Raw genomic sequence first — 7,402 nt, 5'->3', positions numbered from 1 at the left:
GTAGTTAAGAACATAAGAACAGCCCCACTGGATCAGGCCATAGGCCCATCTAGTCCAGCTTCCTGGATCTCACAGCGGCCCACCAAATGCCCCAGGGAGCACACCAGATAACAAGAGACCTGCAAGGCCTCCTGGGAATTGTAGTTTAAGAACATAAGAACAGCCCCACTGGATCAGGCCATAGGCCCATCTAGTCCAGCTTCCTGGATCTCACAGCGGCCCACCAAATGCCCCAGGGAGCACACCAGATCACAAGAGACCTGCAAGGCCTCCTGGGAATTGTAGTTTAAGAACATAAGAACAGCCCCACTGGATCAGGCCAAAGGCCCATCTAGTCCAGCTTCCTGTATCTCACAGCGGCCCACCAAATGCCCCAGGGAGCACACCAGATAACAAGAGACCTCATCCTGGTGTGGACATCCTGATGTCATCACATTGCTCTCATAAGAGCAGCCTTACTAGGTCAGACGACCATCTAGTCAAGTATTCTTCCACCAACAGCAGCCAGTTCAGGATATTTCAGGAAGCTATAATCTCTCAGGGCATTAAACTGAATGGTGTCGCTGTGTCATTCACTCCCAATCTCTGAATTTTCAAATTTCCAGGAATTCACCAACAGCCCAATTCTATAATTGAGCTGCATTGCTGGAATTTACGTTCCAGCAGTGTACCCCAACCCACAGCAACACAAAACATGACACTCTATAGTGTGTGACTTGAGCCACTGCCATGTGAAGGTAGGAAATCTGATTTTCATGTGCTTTTTTTTAATATTTCAAAGGATGTTTAAACAGGGACCCCATTATCTGTGGGTTTTGGCCTCCGCAGTGGTTCTGGGAACAGAACCCCAACGGGTGCCAAGGACCAACATGTAATGCCATTATTTGTCTCTAAACCTACGAGTATATATATAAAAACTAATGTCCCGACTCATCCACACCCAGCTCAAACTGCAGAGGAGCAATGGTGCTATAATGGTTACCACTACATCCTACGGATGCTGCAGCAGAGGCTGGAGTCTCCTTGGGGGATGGGGACATTTGTTCCCTTCCCATGGGTAAGAGCACAGGCCCTGCAATGGGTCTCTTCCAGTCTGTGCCAGCTATTTTGCTGGCACCGACTGGAGGAGCTCCATGTTGGGATTTTAAGCCTAATACATAGTATTGGATGTCTGGGATCAGGGCTCTGCCGGTCCCACCCCCCTCCCAGTTCCTTCCCCAGCTCCACCCTCCCCGGTCTTCTCCCCATCCCAGAATGCCTCCCCCCCACCCCAACAAACCTTACCACTGCCCAGAGCTCTTCCCTTGATGTGCTGGTGGTCCCTAAACTGAGCGAGCCGTAAATGTGCTTTTCGGTATGTTTACGACACCCAGTGCCAGTGGTACATTCATACTGCTGGTGCTAAAGAGCTCAGGATTGGGCTTTGAGAGAGGCCTGTGGCCTGCATGGTGTCTGAATTCAGGCCAGCGGTCTAACTTCCCTCACCTCACAACCTGGATATACCCTGATATCACTAATATCAAGTCCATGGAGTAGCTGTGCGATCGTGTCATTCCGACCCCCTAGAATGACAAGGCTGCTGTCATTAATGACACTCTACTTAACTCGGTCGAAGGGGCAGAAATGGAATACAGATCTGTGGACTTGGTGGTGAAAACAGATAATGAGGTCCACTACATTCTCATCCCTCCTGGCTTCCCAGCCCTCAAGCTTCTCTTCAGAGTGTGGGCTCTAGTAATGTTGCTTCAGAACCTCAACCCATCCAAACTCTGCAGCAGCATCAGGCTGTGACTGAAAGCCCTCCACAGGAACGTCATCATGGCCACAGTGTTCACCAGCTATGCTCTGGGGGGTGTTGGTAGGAGTGGTACATGTGATATGAACACCATCAGAGTACCCCTTTGTGTTCAACAGGCTGCATTCCCCCACAAGAACTGCTTTGCTTTGACCATCCACAAAACCCGGGGGTAGTCGCTGAAGGTGGCAGGGATTGACTTGAGGGTGGACTGCTTCTCACAGGGGCAGGTCTATATGGCTTGCTCCAGAGTGAGCTCCCCCAGCAGCCTTGGTGGTTGTCAGGTCCACTCTCTATAGAAAGAGCTCTGTTGCACCCAATCATCCCAGAAAAGGTTTAAATGTTTAGGAATGCCTGCTCCCCACAGCTGCTTCTTCTATTTGGGATTTCTAAAACCAAGAGCTGATGCAAGTTTTTCTTTTTTCTATTTTAAAGGTCTGCAAACAGACAAATGTAAAAACAGGCCCTCAGGACAGATTTTATCATCACCAAACTGTCACAGTACAGTACAAATGAGTTCTAAGCAAATGCAAAGGAATCCTCAAGGATATGTTAGCACAAAGCTATGTTGTTAACACCATGGAAGCAAAAATGCCATGTGTTTGTATTCGGACTTAAAAAGGGTTTCTAGTTCATCTCTATGAGGCTAATTGATGCGACAGTCAAACTGGATTAAGATAACATATGGCTCAAATAGCCTTTTTTAACTGCATACTGGAGTCATAAGCTCCAACCTGTCATTCAAATAAAAAACTGTGAAAGTTTTTTAAACTTATGAGACTGATAATTCCCTGATGCAAAAATTCGGACTGATAATTTTAACACACTGCCTTTTTAACAATTTAATAAATCTAATTCAATAAAAACAATTTTAATAGTTTCCTCCACTTCACTACTACTTCAAGCTTCCAAAACTCTCCTGGTCAGTTTCCAAGTTCATTTGCACCTGAACAATCTTGAATAAAACTCAGAATTGTTGTATTTATTGCAAAGTAAATTTGCAAGTATGGATGTTGCTATATCAATAGTATCAATGATATCATATCAATGATATCATATATGATATCAATTATCAATGATATCATATCTCCACAGTCTCCAAAACAAGATAGTGGGGAAGGCTGAAAGGAAACACTAAAGGTAACATGTAAAAGAGCCAAAGAAATATGTGTCATTTTTGCACTTGAGAAACAAATGTGTGTGAGGGCTATTTCTTATGAGGTCTGGTGCATCTTACACCACTCCAGCAACACCTGAAATGTGGCAATCATAAGTGAGGAGCAGAGTTTGCAGAGAGTCTTCTTGGACACTACACAAGGAACAAGTAGAGGAAGCGACTGTACAGAACACTCTGAGAGTATTTTCTTCCAGAATGTTAGGTAGACAGGCAAGACAGACTTCTTGCCAGGTATTGGGCTGCAGAGATGGGGCAAAGTTCTCCATTGGGTCTCCCAGAACATCCCCCCACGATGGTGTACTGGGGGCTCCCATTGCCATCAGTACTAAAGGTCAAGAGTCAGTCTGGTCCTGTGGGCATTGGCCCTGGCCAGTACCTGATCCCTGATGCCACCTCTGCTTCTTGTACTATCTAGGAAAAGCCTTAGGGCCCAATCCTATCCAATTTTCTAGTGCCAGTGCATCTGTGCCACAGTGCATCTGTACATCTGTGGGACATGCACTGCATCTTGCGGTGGAGCAGTGATCACAGAGGCTTCCTTGAGATATGGGAACATTTGTTCCCTTACTTTGGGCCTTCATTGCAGCTGCACCAGTGCTGGAAAACTGGATAGGATTGAGCCCTTAACGTCTGATAATCTACCACTAAATCTGAAATAAAGAGGGAGAGGTCAAAACATTATTGGGAATGTCACCCTGTATGAAGTATAGAAAGGCAGAACAAAGATCCACACAAGAAGATTTCCCAGTACACAGTCCCAAGGTAATAACTAATGTTTGAAGCCTCTGTGCTAGAGCACCTTGCAAATAAAATAAAATAGCTAAAATTCTCATTACTAGTTTGTAAAACTTGGAATATAGGTAAATTTCCATAAAGGGCATATGCCAAATTCAGCAGCCATGTACTGTAAGTTACAAAAGATGGATGAGTATTCCTACTAATAAAGCAGAAATCAAAGAGACATTAAAGGTGCAATCATGCCAGGGCCTCCATAAATGCTCTCCTTGGAATTCTAATACTATAGAAAAAGAGTGTAATTCAGCTGCCTCTATTCACGCTGCTTGATGAAAGTGTCGACCCAATGTGCGGCGGCAGTGAAGAAGGCCAATTCTCTGCTTGGGATCACTGGAAAAGATATTGAGAACAAAACAGCTCATATTATAATGTCGTTGTACAAATCAATGGTGAGGCCACACCTGGAGTATTGTGTCCAGTTCTGGTCACCGCATCTCAAATGGAAAAGGTGCAAAAGAGAGCGACTAAGATGATTACTGGGCTGGGGTACCTTCCTTATGAGGAAAGGCTACGGCTTTTGGGCCTCTTCAGCCTAGAAAACAGACGCCTGAGGGGGGACATGATTAAGACATACAAAATTATGCATGGGAAGGATAAAGTGGATAGAGAGATGCTCTTTACACTCTCACATAACACCAGAACCAGGGGACATCCACTGAAATTGAGTGTTGGGAGGGTTAAGACAGACAAAAGAAAATATTTCTTTACTCAGCGTGTGGTTGGTCTGTGGAACTCCTTACCACAGGATGTGGTGATGGCATCTGGCCTGGATGCCTTTAAAAGGGACTTGGACAAGTTTCTGGAGGAAAAATCCATTACGGGTTACAAGCCATGATGCGTATGTGCAACCTCCTGATTTTAGAAATGGGCTATGTCAGATGCAAGGGAGGGCACCAGGATGCAGGTCTCTTGTTATCTGGTGTGCTCCCTGGGGCATTTGTGGGCCACTGTGAGATACAGGAACCTGAACTAGATGGGCCTATGGCCTGATCCAGTGGGGCTGTTCTTATGTTCTTACGCTTCAGCTGGGGAAAGACACAACAGGAACTGAAAGACATTCCCCATAATGATGTAACCAAACTGGAAAAAGAAGGCCACCAAAGCACTCCCATGTTCCTGTAATGCAGTATCTGATGCCCCCTACTCCACCTCAGAATAACCAATGAATTCCATAGGCTGTAATGACAATGGAGAAGATGCATCATTAGACAGAATCCCATCCTTTCTGCTCTGTGAAATCAGGTGAAATCAAGCTGGCTGCAAAATTTAAGACTGGAGATTGAAACTTTCAAGGAAGTTCTGCAAAACTGATGGGTTCTGAATCAAACTTTGAGATCTTTCACTATCTCCCCGTGTTGAAGATTTAAAAATCCATCTGCATTTTGGAAATGCTGGAATGTTGACTGACAATTGCTTGTTCAATAGGAAAAGTGTGCTTTATCCACAGCCCTCAACTCTGGGCATGAGTATTCTATGCAATCAGAAGAGCTGCAAACAGTGCAATTTATATGTTAGCTGTCAGAGAAGCATGATCACATGATCTATGGATTTCCCATTCATTCTTTCAACGCCCTGGACTTGGGTGCTTCCTGGCATCAGGTAGTTCACAAAAACAGAACCTATATTTGTACTGTCTAGTATCTTTAAGCCATTCCTTTTTCCTTCATTTGGTGGTATCAGGGCTCTAATTTAAACTTATTTGTAAGTTAGGTCAACAACTTCTGTCCCGTACTGCCATTTCTGTGAAGTCTACAGAGCAGACTACATAAATCCAGCAAAGAGTTCTATTTTATCTACTTGCAATTGTTATTTTGCTTTTTGAAATTTGAACCTAGCACCAAATGAATTAGGACGAAAGGAAATAGTGTGTAGACATGTGAATAAAAACAGGTAAAGTCACCTAGGTCATGCATAAAGTACTTTATTGTTGGTATTTTTTAAAAAAGACCTCCATGTGCTGCAAAATTCCTCAACGCTCTCTTGAGGAATATGTTTTTCAGGTGCCATTGCTTATTGCAAAAAGGCAAGTTTCATACATAGCATATCCTATGCAACAAGGATAACAAAAAGGGACTTCATTTTACATTTTAAATTGGTGGAAGGAAATACCTACAGTCTGTGCATGCCTCCTATTTGTAATACCTCTCAAAGAGATAGCACTTGCGTGCTTTGCACTGAACACAGACAACTCCCCTTCCTCTTGCCCAGGATAGGTTCAAGAAGTTTAGCATCACTCTGAAAGTATCACGTATAAAAATGTAATCCGTAGACACATGTCAAGAGGTAAATTTAGCTCTAATGATAGTAAGAGGCTTGCCTGACACATCACTGAACCAGAAACAGATCCCAGGAATCCAGGCTCATAACTCACTTTCATCAACACAGAGATCATTCACATCTGCAACTAGCTCAGTCACGAATGCTGAGCCCACTTCCTGTTTTTCCTATGAGAATAGATACATCCATCCACCATGGAAGAAATCAAGACATTTTAAAAAAATAGTTTATTCTGAAATGTCAGGTAACTCATAAAATGAATTATCATAGTTTAGATAAGGGCAACCTTTTCTGTGCCACAATTCCAATCACAGCGCTGGGGACTCACAACCATGTTTTTGTTTTCGAAAAGAATATGTTATTCCCATTTTCCTAAAATTTGGTTGAGAGCAGTGGTTCCCAACCTTCTTTTGGTATGTTACACCCTTAAGGAGGGCAGTGACCCAACTTGGGACCTATAGTGCAGTTAGAATGGGACTTCCAAGTTTCACTGCTGCCGCTGCCACCCACATGTAAGTTAAAAAACCATTTCTTACTTACATGTGTTTGGTGGTGATGGTGGCAAAACCTGGAAGTGCTGTTCTAATGGCACCTGCAGATCCCGGTCGGGTCACTCCCCTCCTTAAGGGGGTAGCATCCCAAAATAAGGTTGGGAATGCCTGCCACCGTGTGTGTGTGTGTGTGTGTGTGTGTGTGTGTGTGTGTGTGTGTGTGTGTGTGTGTGTTATGACCCTTAGGTTGGGAAACACTGGTTTAGAGCTACTACCATTCAAGATCCCCACCCTCTCGAAGTTTGATTCAGAGCCACTGTGAAATAAATAAGATAGAACATTTTCAAATGTACCCAGCAGAAGATATTTCTCATTCTTCTTGGAAATAACAGCACAAGGCTGAAGTGGGTGAGAAAATTCCCTGAGGCAAGGAAGAGACAGCACATTCTGTTGTTGTGAAGGATTCAGGCATGTTTACTCTAAAGTAAGTCCGAGAGTGTTTTTAATGGAACTTACTCATAAGTAAGCATGCCTAGGATTGAAACACACTTAATCAAAAGTAAGCCTTTTTGGACTCAGCAGCCGTTATCAGATTGCAATAAATTGGAATGACAAAGAACATGCTCTTTTAAAAATTTTCTCTTTTGCTTTCCTATTCCATACCTGGGGGTGAAAGGCAAGAAAATCTATTCATTCTTGAGCTTCTTCTAGGGGAAGCGTCATCCAGTCGGGTGCAACTATTCCCCACTTCCTTTAGAGACAGTCAGCTTTTCCCCGTCACGGAGATGCAGAGATGGGGAAATGTTACAAACTGAATTTCTGCCATGTGTGTGTTTTTTGGAGGGGGTGGCATATCAGGGTTTTTGC

The sequence above is a fragment of the Tiliqua scincoides genome, chromosome 7, assembly GCF_035046505.1.
Source record: "Tiliqua scincoides isolate rTilSci1 chromosome 7, rTilSci1.hap2, whole genome shotgun sequence".
Lineage (NCBI taxonomy): Eukaryota > Metazoa > Chordata > Lepidosauria > Squamata > Scincidae > Tiliqua > Tiliqua scincoides.
Note: the sequence above shows the minus strand (reverse complement) of the source record.